Raw genomic sequence first — 17,514 nt, 5'->3', positions numbered from 1 at the left:
AGCCCAGTACAGGCACTGAGGCACTGCAGGCCAACCTTGTGCTGTGTTGTGCAGCAGCAGTTTCTCAGGACCTTGCAGTGCCATCTGTTCCTGCTGAAACCAGCACAGCCAGCCATCTAATTCTAGAGCTAGGGCCTCTACCCACTACCTCTACACTCCGCAGGATCAGAGCCTCTGTGGATGTGAGTCAGAAAGAGAGAGAGAGAGCGCGAGAAAGAGGGAGGGAGGGAGAGTAGAGAGAGAGAGGGAGAAAAAGAGATGGAGGAGAGAGCGAGAGTTAAATAGCGACTGAGAAGGTAAATGGAATTGTGTATTTGGACAAGTGATAGAAAAGGCAATTCAGAGTCAGAGAATAGATGCGGAAGCAGGTGTGTGTGTTTGTGTTTAGATTAGTGTGTGTGTATGCCACTGCTGCAGTACCCCTCACTCTCGCTGTGCCAAGTCGGAGCAGATCAGTGAATCCATTCATTCCAGGTCAATTTGGGCACTCTGCTCGACAACAGCAATCATTAACCAAATCCTGGGATCTGTCACTGCCAGAGACGGAGAGCCAGACACCACCAGAATCACAGAAAAACACTGTCTCTCTCTCAGAAATAAATGGGGAAGTGTTGGTACAGCAGTTAAAACACTTATGTGCACAGACTAGTGAGTCCAATCAATAAGTGTGAATCAATTAGTAATCAATTAGCTTGATTCATAAACAAGAAAAATGCAGCGTCCCCCTTGGGCCAATCAGTGTAATTTTGTAAATGACGGATCTCTATGGCAAGATGCATCATTCACCCAAGTTGTCAAAATCGGGTCAGTGGGTTAGCTAGACTCATTTCCCTGAGAATGTGTGCCAAATGTCATCACTCCGAGACAAACAGATCAAGAGATATAAACATGTGCCTGTTATAGCACCGCCGTGTGGTCCATATGAATGTTCTCGCATATGTTGAGTCTTGGCGGTGTTTGCAACATGTGTACCAAATTGTGTTACAATACGAATATCCTCGACTTATTTATATGCATTTATGTGCCAGACCACGCCCACATGAATGTCTATTGGTCAATAGTAGCCATGTTGTTTTAAGTACTAATCTGGAAAATATTGTGTTGAGAGACGTCCATAGATGCCACATATCACGGTTCATGCAGATCGGTCATTCGGTGCCAGAATAATTACATTTTAAGTGTTTTTCACAAAATTGAAGTATGGCGGAACATCCATCACGGCAGACCTTATGGTGCCCTACCGCGCAAAAAGGCAGAAACTTCTCACTTGGTCGAAAATGAGTAAATGTAATTTATGCTACATTAAGAACATGCTTAATCATGTGGACAAGTATCCTGCCTCTATTGTATTGTGTTTTGGAGAATATCAGGGTCATGTAGCAGTAACTAAGTTACTGTGAAACCAAGGTAAATAAAAGCCATTTTTCTCAGTTCCATGCTATGAGCAGTTAGTGCCTTTATGCTTGGTAGGGCAGTATGGGTCCCTGAGGTAAATGTGTTCCTCGTGAGGAGGGGGACCTGTGTACCAAATTTCATGACTTTAGGTCAAATGGGGTAAGGGGCGTGACCTTTCAAACTTTTCATTTTCAATCTTTTGTTATAGCGCCACCATCTGGCCAATCGGTGTATTTTTGTAAAGACGGATCTCTATGGCAAGACGCATCATTCAACAAAGTCCAAACAAAATCAGGTCAGTGCTGTCTGAGATGTCGCGTGTGACTAACGAACACACAGGCGGACAGAGAGATCCACAGTCCCCTACTCGATTTCATTGTGGGGGTCAATTAAAAAGAAACCTCTGTTATCTGTGTGTTTTATATGAATCCATACTGTACACAGCCCTTTGTGTGTGTGTGTGTGTGTGTGTGTGTGTGTGTGTGTGTGTGTGTGTGTGTGTGTGTGTGTGTGTGTGTGTGTGTGTGTGTGTGTGTGTACCATACACAGCTAGCCCTATAGCTAAGCTTCCTGAGGATCAGGTGAGGTTGAATAGCTGAATGGTTGAATGACTGCCGTTATGACACAGTGGTAGGATTAATATTTCACAGCCAGTCAGTCCAGGGTCATGCCTCTCTCTCTCTCTCTCCATCCATATCCTCCATGTACAGCTCTATTTCAGTCAGTCTAAAACCGTCCGCAGTGACAGAACCAACCCTGCTGCCGCTCTCACATAATGTGAAGAATTAATATTTCAGCAGCCCCAAACCGTTCTGGGCCGAGCTAACCCAGGGGGAGTGATACATAGTATCCTGCAGCAACACCAAACCGTTCTGGGCCGAGCTAACCCAGGGGGAGTGATACATAGTATCCTGCAGCAACACCAAACCGTTCTGGGCCAAGCTAACCCAGGGGGAGTGATACATAGTATCCTGCAGCAGCACCAAACCGTTCTGGGCCGAGCTAACCCAGGGGGAGTGATACATAGTATCCTGCAGCAACACCAAACCGTTCTGGGCCGAGCTAACCCAGGGGGAGTGATACATAGTATCCTGCAGCAACACCAAACCGTTCTGGGCCGAGCTAACCCAGGGGGAGTGATACATAGTATCCTGCAGCAGCCCCAAACCGTTCTGGGCCGAGCTAACCCAGGAGGAGTGATACATAGTATCCTGCAGCAACACCAAACCGTTCTGGGCCGAGCTAACCCAGGAGGAGTGATAGATAGTATCCTGCAGCAACACCAAACCGTTCTGGGCCGAGCTAACCCAGGAGGAGTGATAGATAGTATCCTGCAGCAACACCAAACCGTTCTGGGCCGAGCTAACCCAGGGGGAGTGATAGATAGTATCCTGCAGCAACACCAAACCGTTCTGGGCCGAGCTAACCCAGGAGGAGTGATAGATAGTATCCTGCAGCAACACCAAACCGTTCTGGGCCGAGCTAACCCAGGAGGAGTGATAGATAGTATCCTGCAGCAACACCAAACCGTTCTGGGCCGAGCTAACCCAGGAGGAGTGATAGATAGTATCCTGCAGCAACACCAAACCGTTCTGGGCCGAGCTAACCCAGGAGGAGTGATAGATAGTATCCTGCAGCAACACCAAACCGTTCTGGGCCGAGCTAACCCAGGGGGAGTGATACATAGTATCCTGCAGCAACACCAAACCGTTCTGGGCCGAGCTAACCCAGGGGGAGTGATAGATAGTATCCTGCAGCAACACCAAACCGTTCTGGGCCGAGCTAACCCAGGGGGAGTGATACATAGTATCCTGCAGCAACACCAAACCGTTCTGGGCCGAGCTAACCCAGGGGGAGTGATAGATAGTATCCTGCAGCAACACCAAACCGTTCTGGGCCGAGCTAACCCAGGAGGAGTGATAGATAGTATCCTGCAGCAACACCAAACCGTTCTGGGCCGAGCTAACCCAGGAGGAGTGATACATAGTATCCTGCAGCAACACCAAACCGTTCTGGGCCGAGCTAACCCAGGAGGAGTGATAGATAGTATCCTGCAGCAACACCAAACCGTTCTGGGCCGAGCTAACCCAGGAGGAGTGATAGATAGTATCCTGCAGCAACACCAAACCGTTCTGGGCCGAGCTAACCCAGGAGGAGTGATACATAGTATCCTGCAGCAACACCAAACCGTTCTGGGCCGAGCTAACCCAGGAGGAGTGATAGATAGTATCCTGCAGCAACACCAAACCGTTCTGGGCCGAGCTAACCCAGGAGGAGTGATAGATAGTATCCTGCAGCAACACCAAACCGTTCTGGGCCGAGCTAACCCAGGAGGAGTGATAGATAGTATCCTGCAGCAACACCAAACCGTTCTGGGCCGAGCTAACCCAGGAGGAGTGATAGATAGTATCCTGCAGCAACACCAAACCGTTCTGGGCCGAGCTAACCCAGGAGGAGTGATAGATAGTATCCTGCAGCAACACCAAACCGTTCTGGGCCGAGCTAACCCAGGAGGAGTGATACATAGTATCCTGCAGCAACACCAAACCGTTCTGGGCCGAGCTAACCCAGGAGGAGTGATAGATAGTATCCTGCAGCAACACCAAACCGTTCTGGGCCGAGCTAACCCAGGAGGAGTGATAGATAGTATCCTGCAGCAACACCAAACCGTTCTGGGCCGAGCTAACCCAGGAGGAGTGATAGATAGTATCCTGCAGCAACACCAAACCGTTCTGGGCCGAGCTAACCCAGGAGGAGTGATAGATAGTATCCTGCAGCAACACCAAACCGTTCTGGGCCGAGCTAACCCAGGGGGAGTGATACATAGTATCCTGCAGCAGCACCAAACCGTTCTGGGCCGAGCTAACCCAGGGGGAGTGATACATAGTATCCTGCAGCAACACCAAACCGTTCTGGGCCGAGCTAACCCAGGAGGAGTGATAGATAGTATCCTGCAGCAACACCAAACCGTTCTGGGCCGAGCTAACCCAGGAGGAGTGATACATAGTATCCTGCAGCAGCACCAAACCGTTCTGGGCCGAGCTAACCCAGGAGGAGTGATACATAGTATCCTGCAGCAACACCTTTAACACCAGATTATCTCCTTCTTGAGACCTTTTATTTCTCCTGGGAGAGTTGGAAGAAACAAATCACTGCTTCTTATATTTTTTGTTCAAACAGGGGAAAATACAGTTTCTTCCAACCAAACCAACACAGTGTTGCCGTGCCAGTGTGGTAGAATCCTACGGACTGAACAATGGCTACAGTATACTCTCTCTCTCTCTCAAACTCAGGTTCAGCCCCAGTCTGATCTTCATCTCTCAGCTGAACGACTAAGAGAAGGGCCTTGAGGGAGTGTAGACAAAGGTGTGTTTATATACCAAAAGGAATAGCAACACACACAGCAGAACAAGCATTCTTACCAGTTGATGCGGGCGGCTCCTGAGAGATGAGAGATGAATATACCCTGCTGCTGTGAAAGAGAAGGTCTCTCTCCCTCCCTCCCTCCTCTTCTCTCTTTCTTCTCTCTCTTAGAGCCACAGCTCCTCAGGGGTTCAGTAACACTCACTGTCACAATCCAGGACTGCAGAGATACCAACCGGTTGAAGAGGATATTATGTTATGTTAAGCCTGTCTGTGTGTGCTTGCAGAAAGAGGGCAAGCCTCAGCAATGTCCTGAATTTTTAACCAGGCTACCGTTCAGGGAGCTGACCTAAGAGAGAGTGTGGATGTGACACACTCTCTCTCCCACACACACACAACACTGAGGTGACACACATATATTGGAGGGACATCAGGCCACACCTCTATATCGCTCGTCATACAACGACTATACTCATTCACTGTCTCTCTACATATTCCTTACTGCAAGATGGTGGGACAGAAAAGAGATTCAAAAGGAAGTGAAGAAGAGAGATGAATGGGAAAGGTGTCCAGCAGCCAGGTGTTAGTGTAGTGTAAGCTAAGGGCAGTAGCTAAGTATGAAAAACAGTGTTCACAGATTGCTCTGGGTAAACACTAGAACAGATACACTGACTGCTGTGGAGAAAACAAACTGTCATCCGTTAACACGTCAAGCATTTAACACACTCCTCCTACCACCTAACATTCCCTGCCTGAAGCAACACACACACACTCCTCCTACCACCTAGCATTCCCTGCCTGAAGCCTCACACACACACACACACACTCCTCCTACCACCTAGCATTCCCTGCCTGAAGCATCTCACACACACACACTCCTCCTACCACCTAGCATTCCCTGCCTGAAGCATCTCACACACACACACTCCTCCTACCACCTAGCATTCCCTGCCTGAAGCAACACACACACACACACACACTCCTCCTACCACCTAGCATTCCCTGCCTGAAGCATCACACACACACACACACACTCCTCCTACCACCTAGCATTCCCTGCCTGAAGTATCACACACACACACACTCCTCCTACCACCTAGCATTCCCTGCCTGAAGCATCACACACACACACACACACTCCTCCTACCACCTAGCATTCCCTGCCTGAAGCATCACACACACACACACACACTCCTCCTACCACCTAGCATTCCCTGCCTGAAGCATCACACACACACACACACTCCTCCTACCACCTAGCATTCCCTGCCTGAAGCATCACACACACACACACTCCTCCTACCACCTAGCATTCCCTGCCTGAAGCAACACACACACACACTCCTCCTACCACCTAGCATTCCTTGCCTGAAGCATCTCACACACACACACTCCTCCTACCACCTAGCATTCCCTGCCTGAAGTATCACACACACACACTCCTCCTACCACCTAGCATTCCCTGCCTGAAGCATCACACACACACACTCCTCCTACCACCTAGCATTCCCTGCCTGAAGTATCACACACACACACACACTCCTCCTACCACCTAGCATTCCCTGCCTGAAGCATCACACACACACACTCCTCCTACCACCTAGCATTCCCTGCCTGAAGTATCACACACACACACACTCCTCCTACCACCTAGCATTCCCTGCCTGAAGCATCTCACACACACACACTCCTCCTACCACCTAGCATTCCCTGCCTGAAGCATCTCACACACACACTCCTCCTACCACCTAGCATTCCCTGCCTGAAGCATCACACACACACACTCCTCCTAACACCTAGCATTCCCTGCCTGAAGCATCACACACACACACACACACACACACACACACACACACACACACACACACACACACACACACACACACACACACACACACACACACACACACACACACACACACACACACACACACACACACACACACACACACACACACACAGTGTAAAACCTAGTGGAACCTGATGTGCTGCTTTGTGATAGCAGACGGTTGTTAACATGCATTTCATACGCCCCGACCTCGCAGTACAAGTCAGGTCACATGGAATATCTAAGGAAGGCACACGTCATAACATGTGTGTGGTGTTGTATTAGATATGTTGTTTGTCATGGACCGAGGGAAGACATTCTCAAATTCTTCTGTAACAAAAGTATCTGCTGCAACTAGGCTGTAATTGAGGCCTGGCCTCTCGGGGCAGTCCTGGTCAAGACTAGAGCAACTTTATCATCCCACCAGGTAGAAATTCATTTGGTCATGTACTTAAAAAAGACAAAAGTACATAAAACATAAAAACACAATACATAATAAAATTCAAGGAAGGTATTCTCCGTGTTTTCTTCGCGTGCCAAAACCGCTGTGTACTTTGGTATCATATAAGGACATGCCGTCTGAAATGTGATTGGCCAGCCCAGTTGTGGAGAAGATTTGACGCGGACCACGCATCTGAATGCAGTCCTGACTCCATTCTACACACACCAACATCACCATCTGCTTATCTTTTAAATGATGCCCCCCTGACCCAGAATGCAATTTATAATGGATTGTTTTTTGGATTGCCTAAACAACAGCAGTAGTTGTGTGATGGCGGGGATGCAGGGCTGTGTTCCAAACCAAACAGCTACAAGTGTGTTCATTCTAGTTCCTCAACGACACAGATAGGAGAGTTTAAAAAACACTTTATAGTTGAAGACTCTTCTTTGAGTCATAAATGTGCATGTACATTTGTTCAGAAGTGCGAACACTTTGGAGAGGTGTGTGACCACTTGGAGACACCAGTTAGTCCTCTTACTCAAACACTTTATTTGATGTTGCACCGACACCATATTTTACAGGAATATTCATATCATGTTACTGAATGTATCCAGACTATTTTCAGATTTCATTGTCAACAAATGCAGAGGAAAGTACAGTAAATGTAAAATGCACATAAAATCAACAGTGTAATGTTTTTGATTCAGAGTCCGGTGAACTGTTGTCTTAACTTTGGTCTAATCATTTTCCCATAATCTCCTAAATGTTCCCTTGCAATTGCTACCATGCTTATGCATATGCTTTTCATATTTATTCTGTAAGTAACATTTCAATGTAGCCCCATCCATATAGGCCAATTCCCATTCCCAGAGCGTAAGAGGCGAAACAAAGCAGTTGTTATTACATTTTGTTATGTATAACTTGTTTAATAAATTAAGTTAAATAAATCATTACTTAGCCATTGCCAAAAATCATTATTTCTAAGGATGACTCTAAAGCTACTGTAGCTGCCCTAACCTAACTTGTAAAACGATGTAGGCTATCCTCACCTATAGAGTTATGGTCACGAAAGCCTCTGTCCATTATTACTGGTTGAGAATAACTCAACCAGTAACGCATCGTTCCTTCCTAAAACTACGATGGGTGGAAAGTAGAACGAGAGGTGCATTTTGAGTGATCTTCAACTGGCTGAGTTAGTGGGTTACAGTACAAAACCAGTGGATTCACTGCTGTACGCTAATAGCCGTATTTCAAACCCTTGAACACTGCAAACACTGTTACAAGACTTTTGTAATTGATTGATGATTTATTTAAACAGGAAATGTACCAAACCTGAGCTGAAGCATTGAACGGGTTGAACCATCATAATTATACTGAAAAAATACACCACACATTGATTAAGGTTCAAAATGTTATGGCTCCCCTAAACTGGGTCTGTGCCTCACCTTGGCCACCACATTCAACATGTCAGCCAGTGGCATGTCCAGCACACAGAGCACACACTACTGAGTGAGTTTAGGGCTTTTTTCCAGAAGATACTCCAGCAGAATGAAGAAAACAACAGACTGTATTCCTGGGAACTGGAGAGGTACAATAATGGAAACTAAACAAGGCATAGCAGAGATACTGCTGTAATGATGATGAAATGATATTGTATTGGGCTGGACTTGGGTGAAGCGACCATCTTGCAGAAGAAAACAGAGCACAGATAGTAATACAGGGACAATAGGGTCTGAGAATCTCCTCTCAGAGCAATATGGCAGTAATAGAAAGGTGACTAGCCAGTGATAAGACATGTGTAGATGCCTAAACACTGTAGGACAACGTAGTGGAACCACCTAGGGTGTAACAATCTGGTCCAGGGAGCTGTAGACTACAGGTGTATTACCGTAATAAAGCCATCTGGGACGAGACCGGTCCTGGGGGACATAAAGTCTTCAAGCATGAACAGTCCTTCTCCATGACAGCTGAGGGATCACAAAGGAGCAACATACAGGACACGTATGGCAAAGCAACTAGCAACCTAAGGACGGACATCCGATCCAACGGAAAAAAGGACAAGAGAGGACAGAGACTGGAGGAGTATCGTCTTACACATAGATAATTGACCTCGGCTCCATTCGAACTGACCAATTAATATTTTAAATTGAGTCGGTGGAAAACTGTGACAAAGCAAGCTTAACGATCCGAGTCTGGGATGAGGCTAGTGATTGTGTGATTGTGCATTCAATGCAATGTTAACGTCCACACACACACAGGTCACGTTAGATATTATGGGATATTGTGGAGCTGTAAGAAGGAGCTGAGCTCTGATGTTTCAATCTGTCAATATCTGAATAATTTCAACATAAACCCATACAGCAAGGCCTTTCAAATGGCACCCTATTCACTATTAAGTGCACTAGAGCCCACAGGGATCTGGTTAAAAATAGTGCACTTTGTAGGGAATAGGGTGCTGCTACCTGGAGAGTGAGAGACTGACAGAAATAATAGACTGATGGAAAGAGAGACTGACAGAAATAATAGACTGACAGAAAGAGAGACTGACGGAAACAGAGACTGACGGAAAGAGAGACTGACGGAAAGAGAGACTGACGGAAAGAGAGACTGACGGAAAGAGAGACTGGCGGAAACAGAGACTGACGGAAACAGAGACTGACGGAAACAGAGACTGACGGAAAGAGAGACTGACGGAAAGAGAGACTGACGGAACGAGAGACTGACGGAACGAGAGACCGACGGAAAGAGAGACTGACGGAAAGAGAGACTGACGGAAAGAGAGACTGACGGAAAGAGAGACTGACAGAAATTAGAGACTGACGGAAAGAGAGACTGAGGTAAAGAGAGACTGACGGAAAGAGAGGCAGAAACAAACCACTGCCAAAGTCATTGCTTCATCAAGGACTATGCGGCGAGAGAGAAAGAGAGAGAGAGGCAGACAGACGGCTCAAAGTAATGAGCAGAAACTCAACTTAGAGTTGAACGCTAAAACGGTAGCAAGCTGCCAGAAAACCAACTGATCATGACAAGAAAAGACTGGGAAGTTCTGTGCTGGTAAAGGAGGGTGGTGCAAGTTTTTAGTCATCCCCAAAACACCATGAGCAATCAATTAGATGCTCACACACAAACACACACACACACACACACACATTGCCGATGTCCAACAGCGCACTCCAAGTTGTACTTAAGTACGAGGAGCACAGATGTTGATTGTTGGTGATCAAAACAACGTCATCAATAGACAGAACAGACACCAACGGGAACCAGCAAACTGAGACAGCGCTACTGGACCACAGCACTACTGCACCACAGCGCTACTGGACCACAGCGCTACTGGACCACAGCGCTACTGGACCACAGCGCTACTGGACCACAGCGCTACTGGACCACAGCGCTACTGGACCACAACGCTACTGGACCACAGCGCTACTGCACCACAACGCTACTGCACCACAACGCTACTGGACCACAGCGCTACTGGACCACAGCGCTACTGCACCACAGCGCTACTGCACCACAACGCTACTGGACCACAGCGCTACTGGACCACAGCGCTACTGGACCACAGCGCTACTGGACCACAGAGCTACTGCACCACAGCGCTACTGCACCACAGCGCTACTGGACCACAGCGCTACTGGACCACAGCGCTACTGGACCACAGCGCTACTGGACCACAGAGCTACTGGACCACAGCGCTACTGGACCACAGCGCTACTGCACCACAGCGCTACTGCACCACAGCGCTACTGGACCACAGCGCTACTGGACCACAGCGCTACTGCACCACAGCGCTACTGCACCACAGCGCTACTGGACCACAGCGCTACTGCACCACAACGCTACTGGACCACAGCGCTATTGTGTAATATTTATAAAAAATCAGATAATTCCAGATCTGTCACTAACTAACAGAGATCAGTCTGTCACTAACTAATAGAGTTCAGTCTGTCACTAACTAATAGAGTTCAGTCTGTCACTAACTAATAGAGTTCAGTCTGTCACTAACTAATAGAGTTCAGTCTGTCACTAACTAACAGAGTTCAGTCTGTCACTAACTAACAGAGTTCAGTCTGTCACTAACTAACAGAGTTCAGTCTGTCACTAACTAACAGAGTTCAGTCTGTCACTAACTAACAGAGTTCAGTCTGTCACTAACTAACAGAGTTCAGTCTGTCACTAACTAATAGAGTTCAGTCTGTCACTAACTAATAGAGTTCAGTCTGTCACTAACTAATAGAGTTCAGTCTGTCACTAACTAATAGAGTTCAGTCTGTCACTAACTAACAGAGTTCAGTCTGTCACTAACTAACAGAGTTCAGTCTGTCACTAACTAACAGAGTTCAGTCTGTCACTAACTAATAGAGTTCAGTCTGTCACTAACTAATAGAGTTCAGTCTGTCACTAACTAACAGAGTTCAGTCTGTAACTAACTAACAGAGTTCAGTCTGTAACTAACTAATAGAGTTAGGTCTGTGGCTGACAGTGGCCAGATGAAAGCGAGCCTGGGCAACAGAGCTGACCAAGGAGCAAGAATCCTGCCAGCCAACTCTGTGGTTGGGAGCCAAACCTCAGGTCAGACAGTCAGACACAGACTAACCAACCAGGCAGGCCAGCACACCCCGGTCACCATGTCTACACACACCACACTGTTGTTTACGCTGTCCCAATGGTTGAAAGCATTGCTCTGTGTCCTGGGCTATACATCACAGCTGTGTTGGGATGAGAACCCTGGCTGCCACACAAACACTGCTGCCACATCTGCAACACATCAGGAGCAGCTAGATAGAGACAAAGACAGCTTGAGAGAGACAGACAAAGACAGCTAGAGACAAAGACAGCTAGACAGAGATGGACAAAGACAGCTTTATAGAGACAGACAAAGACAGCTAGAGACAAAGACAGCTAGACAGAGATGGACAAAGACAGCTTGAGAGAGACAGACAAAGACAGCTAGACAGAGACAGACAAAGACAGCTAGACAGAGACAGACAAAGACAGCTAGACAGAGACAGACAAAGACAGCTAGACAGAGATATCAAAGACAGCTAGAGACAAAGACAGCTAGACAGACAAAGACAGCTAGACAGAGAGCTATACAGAGACAGAGAGAGCTATACAGAAAGAGCTATAGATAGACGGAGAGAGCTAGACAGAGAGAGCTATACAGAGACAGAGAGAGCTATACAGAAAGAGCTATACAGAAAGAGCTATAGATAGACAGAGAGAGCTATACAGAGACAGAGAGAGCTATACAGAGACAGAGAGAGCTAGACAGAGAGCTATACAGAGACAGAGTGAGCTAGACAGAGATAGCTATACAGAAAGAGCTATAGATAGACAGAGAGAGCTATACAGAGACAGAGAGAGCTATACAGAGACAGAGAGAGCTATACAGAAAGAGCTATAGATAGACAGAGAGAGCTATACAGAGACAGAGAGAGCTATACAGAAACAGAGAGAGCTATACAGAGACAGAGAGAGCTAGACAGAGACAGGGAGAGCTATACAGAAAGACCTATATAGAGATAGAGAGAGCTATACAGAGACAGAGAGAGCTATACAGAGACAGAGAGAGCTAGACAGAGACAGAGAGAGCTATACAGAAAGACCTATATAGAGACAGAGAGAGCTATACAGAGACAGAGAGAACTATACAGAGACAGAGAGAGCTATACAGAGACAGAGAGAGCTATACAGAAACAGAGAGAGCTATACAGAGACAGCGAGAGCTAGACAGAGAGAGCTATACAGAAAGAGCTATAGATAGACAGAGAGAGCTATACAGAGACAGAGAGAGCTATACAGAAAGAGCTATAGATAGACAGAGAGAGCTATACAGAGACAGAGAGAGCTATACAGAAACAGAGAGAGCTATACAGAGACAGAGAGAGCTAGACAGAGACAGGGAGAGCTATACAGAAAGACCTATATAGAGATAGAGAGAGCTATACAGAGACAGAGAGAGCTATACAGAGACAGAGAGAGCTAGACAGAGACAGAGAGAGCTATACAAAAAGACCTATATAGAGACAGAGAGAGCTATACAGAGACAGAGAGAACTATACAGAGACAGAGAGAGCTATACAGAGACAGAGAGAGCTATACAGAGACAGAGAGAGCTATACAGAAACAGAGAGAGCTATACAGAGACAGCGAGAGCTAGACAGAGACAGCGAGAGCTAGACAGAGAAAGAGAGAGCTATACAGAGACAGAGAGAGCTATACAGAGACAGAGAGAGCTATACAGAGACAGAGAGAGCTAGACAGAGACAGAGAGAGCTATACAGAGACAGAGAGAGCTATACAGAGTCTGGTCTATCCTCCCTCTGCTTCAGCTCTGTCCTGGCTGAGGGAGAACTAGGTTCAAATACCAGGCCATATTTATTTTCTTTTAAATACTTTAGCTGTGCTTGATTGCGCTTGCTTGGCTCTGGCACAACGGAAACAATGGAATAGTCCCAAAAGCGCAAACCCTGCCCATGTGGCACTCTGTCTCGAGGCAGGCTCAAGCAAACGTTCAAAGTATTTGAAAGAGAACAAATACTATTGAACCCAGCAGGACCTGTGCTACAGCTCTTCCTTTTGCCAGAAGAAGCCTTAAATCATGAGCAGCACCTGTTCGGTTGCCTGACAACTCAAACTGAATTCTTCCGCTGCTCTATCGTTCACTATACACAGAGCCTTCAGAAAGTATTCAGACCCCTTGACTTGAACCACATTTTGTTACGTTACAGCATTATTCTAAAAGGGATTAAATAAATAAACAAATATTCAGCAATCTACACACAATATCCCATACTGACAACGTGAAAAGAGTGTTTAAACTTTTTGCAAATTTATAAACAATTATAAAACAGAAATACCTTACTTACATAACTTTTCAGACCCTTTGCTACGAAACTCGAAATTGAGCTCAGGTGCATCCAATTTCCATTGATCAGGTGTGTCAAGCTTGTAGTGTCATACCCAAGAAGACTTGATGCTGTAATCGCTGCCAAAGGTGCTTCAACAAAGTACTGAGTAACGGGTCTGAATACTTATGTAAATGTAATATACATTTAAATTTTTAATACACTTGCAAAGAATTTTTAAAAACTGTTTTTGCTTTGTCATTATGGAGTGTTATGTGTAGATTGATTTCTTACATTTTAGAATAAGGCCCATCGGTTTCTGGGACCAATCAGAACTGTTAGAATGTGTTTGCGACTTTGTGTTCTAGAAATCGTAGGGGAGGTACTCAGATCCAGACTCATTGAGGAGAAGAAACGGGACAAGTTGCAGGTCGACACACCAAACTTAGATCCCATATGACACTTAATTTCCAGCGCCCTATGAGGTCTATTGAACAGGGCCCTATGAGGTCTATTGACCAGCGCCCTATGAGGTCTAATGACCAGGGCCCTATGAGGTCTATTGACCAGGGCCCTATGAGGTCCATTGACCAGCGCCCTATGAGGTCCATTGACCAGCGCCCTATGAGGTCCATTGACCAGCGCCCTATGAGGTCCATTGACCAGCGCCCTATGAGGTCTATTGACCAGCGCCCTATGAGGTCTATTGACCAGGGCCCTATGAGGTCTATTGACCAGGGCCCTATGAGGTCCATTGACCAGCGCCCTATGAGGTCCATTGACCAGGGCCCTATGGGGTCTATTGACCAGGGCCCTATGAGGTCTATTGACCAGCGCCCTATGAGGTCTATTGACCAGGGCCCTATGAGGTCCATTGACCAGCGCCCTATGAGGTCCATTGACCAGCGCCCTATGAGGTCCATTGACCAGCGCCCTATGAGGTCCATTGACCAGCGCCCTATGAGGTCTATTGACCAGGGCCCTATGAGGTCCATTGACCAGCGCCCAATGAGGTCCATTGACCAGCGCCCTATGAGGTCTATTGACCAGCGCCCTATGAGGTCTATTGACCAGCGCCCTATGAGATCTATTGACCAGCGCCCTATGAGGTCTATTGAACAGGATCCTATGAGGTCTATTGACCAGGGTCCTATGAGGTCTATTGACCAGGGCCGTATGAGGTCTATTGACCAGGGCCGTATGAGGTCTATTGACCAGGGCCCTATGAGGTCTATTGACCAGGGTCCTATGAGGTCTATTGACCAGCGCCCTATGAGGTCTATTGAACAGGGCCCTATGAGGTCTACTGAACAGGGCCCTATGAGGTCTATTGAACAGGGCCCTATGAGGTCTATTGAACAGGGCCCTATGAGGTCTATTGAACAGGGCCCTATGAGGTCTATTGAACAGGGCCCTATGAGGTCTATTGAACAGCGCCCTATGAGGTCTATTGAACAGGGCCCTATGAGGTCTATTGACCAGGGCCCTATGAGGTCTATTGACCAGCGTCCTATGAGGTCTATTGACCAGCGTCCTATGAGGTCTATTGACCAGCGCCCTATGAGGTCTATTGAACAGCGTCCTATGAGGTCTATTGACCAGGGCCCTATGAGGTCTATTGACCAGCGTCCTATGAGGTCTATTGACCAGCGCCCTATGAGGTCTATTGAACAGGGCCCCATGAGGTCTATTGAACAGCGCCCTATGAGGTCTATTGACCAGGGCCCTATGAGGTCTATTGACCAGCGCCCTATGAGGTCTATTGACCAGGGCCCTATGAGGTCTATTGAACAGGGCCCTATGAGGTCTAATGACCAGCGCCCTATGAGGTCTATTGACCAGCGCCCTATGAGGTCTATTGACCAGGGCCCTATGAGGTCTATTGACCAGCGCCCTATGAGGTCTATTGAACAGCGCCCTATGAGGTCTATTGAACAGCGCCCTATGAGGTCTATTGAACAGCGCCCTATGAGGTCTATTGACCAGCGCCCTATGAGGTCTATTGACCAGGGCCCTATGAGGTCTATTGACCAGCGCCCTATGTGGTCTATTGAACAGCGCCCTATGAGGTCTATTGAACAGCGCCCTATGAGGTCTATTGAACAGCGCCCTATGAGGTCTATTGACCAGCGCCCTATGAGGTCTATTGAACAGGGCCCTATGAGGTCTATTGAACAGCGTCCTATGAGGTCTATTGACCAGGGCCCTATGAGGTCTATTGACCAGCGCCCTATGAGGTCTATTGAACAGGGTCCTATGAGGTCTATTGAACAGGGCCCTATGAGGTCTATTGAACAGGGCCGTATGAGGTCTATTGACCAGGGCCCTATGAGGTCTATTGAACAGGGCCGTATGAGGTCTATTGACCAGGGCCCTATGAGGTCTACTGAACAGGGCCGTATGAGGTCTACTGAACAGGGCCGTATGAGGTCTATTGACCAGGGCCCTATGAGGTCTACTGAACAGGGCCCTATGAGGTCTATTGACCAGCGTCCTATGAGGTCTATTGACCAGGGCCCTATGAGGTCTATTGACCAGGGCCCTATGAGGTCTATTGACCAGGGCCCTATGAGGTCTATTGACCAGCGCCCTATGAGGTCTATTGACCAGCGTCCTATGAGGTCTATTGACCAGGGCCCTATGAGGTCTAATGAACAGGGCCCTATGTGGTCTGGTCAAAAATGTCCCTACATAGTGTGATTGGGGTGCCATTTGAGACGTAGCCCAAAGCTCAGAGATATCCAAAATGGATCCCATGCTGTTATGTTATTAAAGTGTAATACTTAGTTACACACTCAGGTTTTCAAACTTTTCTTTGGCTACTGTACAAGACATAAACATTTACACATTTTAGCAGACATTCTGATACAGAGTGACATACAGGCGCAATTAGGTTTAAGCACCTTGCTCAATGGCACAGACAGATTCTGGGGGGAGAATTCGAACCAGCTGCCTTCGCTTACTGGCCCAATGCCTTAACTGCTAGGTCATCAGCAGCAGACACACTCAGAGGCTGCTGCTCTGACTGACTGACACACTGGCTTGGTAAACACGAACCACGGAGAACAAAACGCATTTGTTCCCGAGAAGCATAAACATGTCACAGACCGGTGCATCATTTACTATAGAAACTGCATCCTTATTGGGGGGACTACAGAAGGCCATGTTAAAACATAATGCATTTTGGGCTACATCTCATGAAAGTGACTAATGGGTCCCGTGTGGCTCAGTTGGTAGAGCATGGCACTTGCAATGCCAGGGTTGTGGGTTTACTTCCCACGGGGGACCAGTACGAATGAAAATGTACGCTCTGACTACTGTAAGCTGCTCTGGATAAGAGGATCGCCTAAATGACAAAACAATAAATGGCTGCGTGTTACGTTAGAGCTCAATTGACAGTCTAATTTTCTTGTAGAGTAAAATACGTTATCCAATCTATTATGCTCAATTAAGGACCACACATATACACACGTCTTATCCACTCAGTGTGTGTGACTGGTGGGGTCAGAAAGGTCAGTGGCCTTGCTGCTGAGTCAGAGGTAGAATATGAAAGCTCACACACACACACACACACACACACACACACACACACACACACACACACACACACACACACACACACACAGCTTGTT

General features: G+C 47.2%; 1 protein-coding gene across 4 annotated transcripts in view; it reads right to left on the bottom strand.

Annotated features, from left to right (window-relative positions):
• LOC129810977 (spermatid perinuclear RNA-binding protein-like) overlaps window positions 1–17,514 on the bottom strand; it is a 229,974-nt gene that overhangs the window by 135,778 nt on the left and 76,682 nt on the right. Inside the window, exon 1 of one of the 4 annotated variants that reach the window (XM_055862046.1) lies at window positions 4,818–5,656. The exons of the other annotated variants lie outside the window; for them this stretch is intronic. The gene's annotated coding sequence lies outside the window, so the exon portion shown is untranslated. Of the gene's footprint in view, window positions 1–4,817; window positions 5,657–17,514 lie in introns of those variants that run through there. 4 annotated transcript variants of the gene reach the window in all.

Source organism: Salvelinus fontinalis, chromosome 2, assembly GCF_029448725.1.
Source record: "Salvelinus fontinalis isolate EN_2023a chromosome 2, ASM2944872v1, whole genome shotgun sequence".
In the NCBI taxonomy this organism is placed as follows: domain Eukaryota; kingdom Metazoa; phylum Chordata; class Actinopteri; order Salmoniformes; family Salmonidae; genus Salvelinus; species Salvelinus fontinalis.
This window is presented reverse-complemented; position numbering and strand designations above follow the sequence as displayed.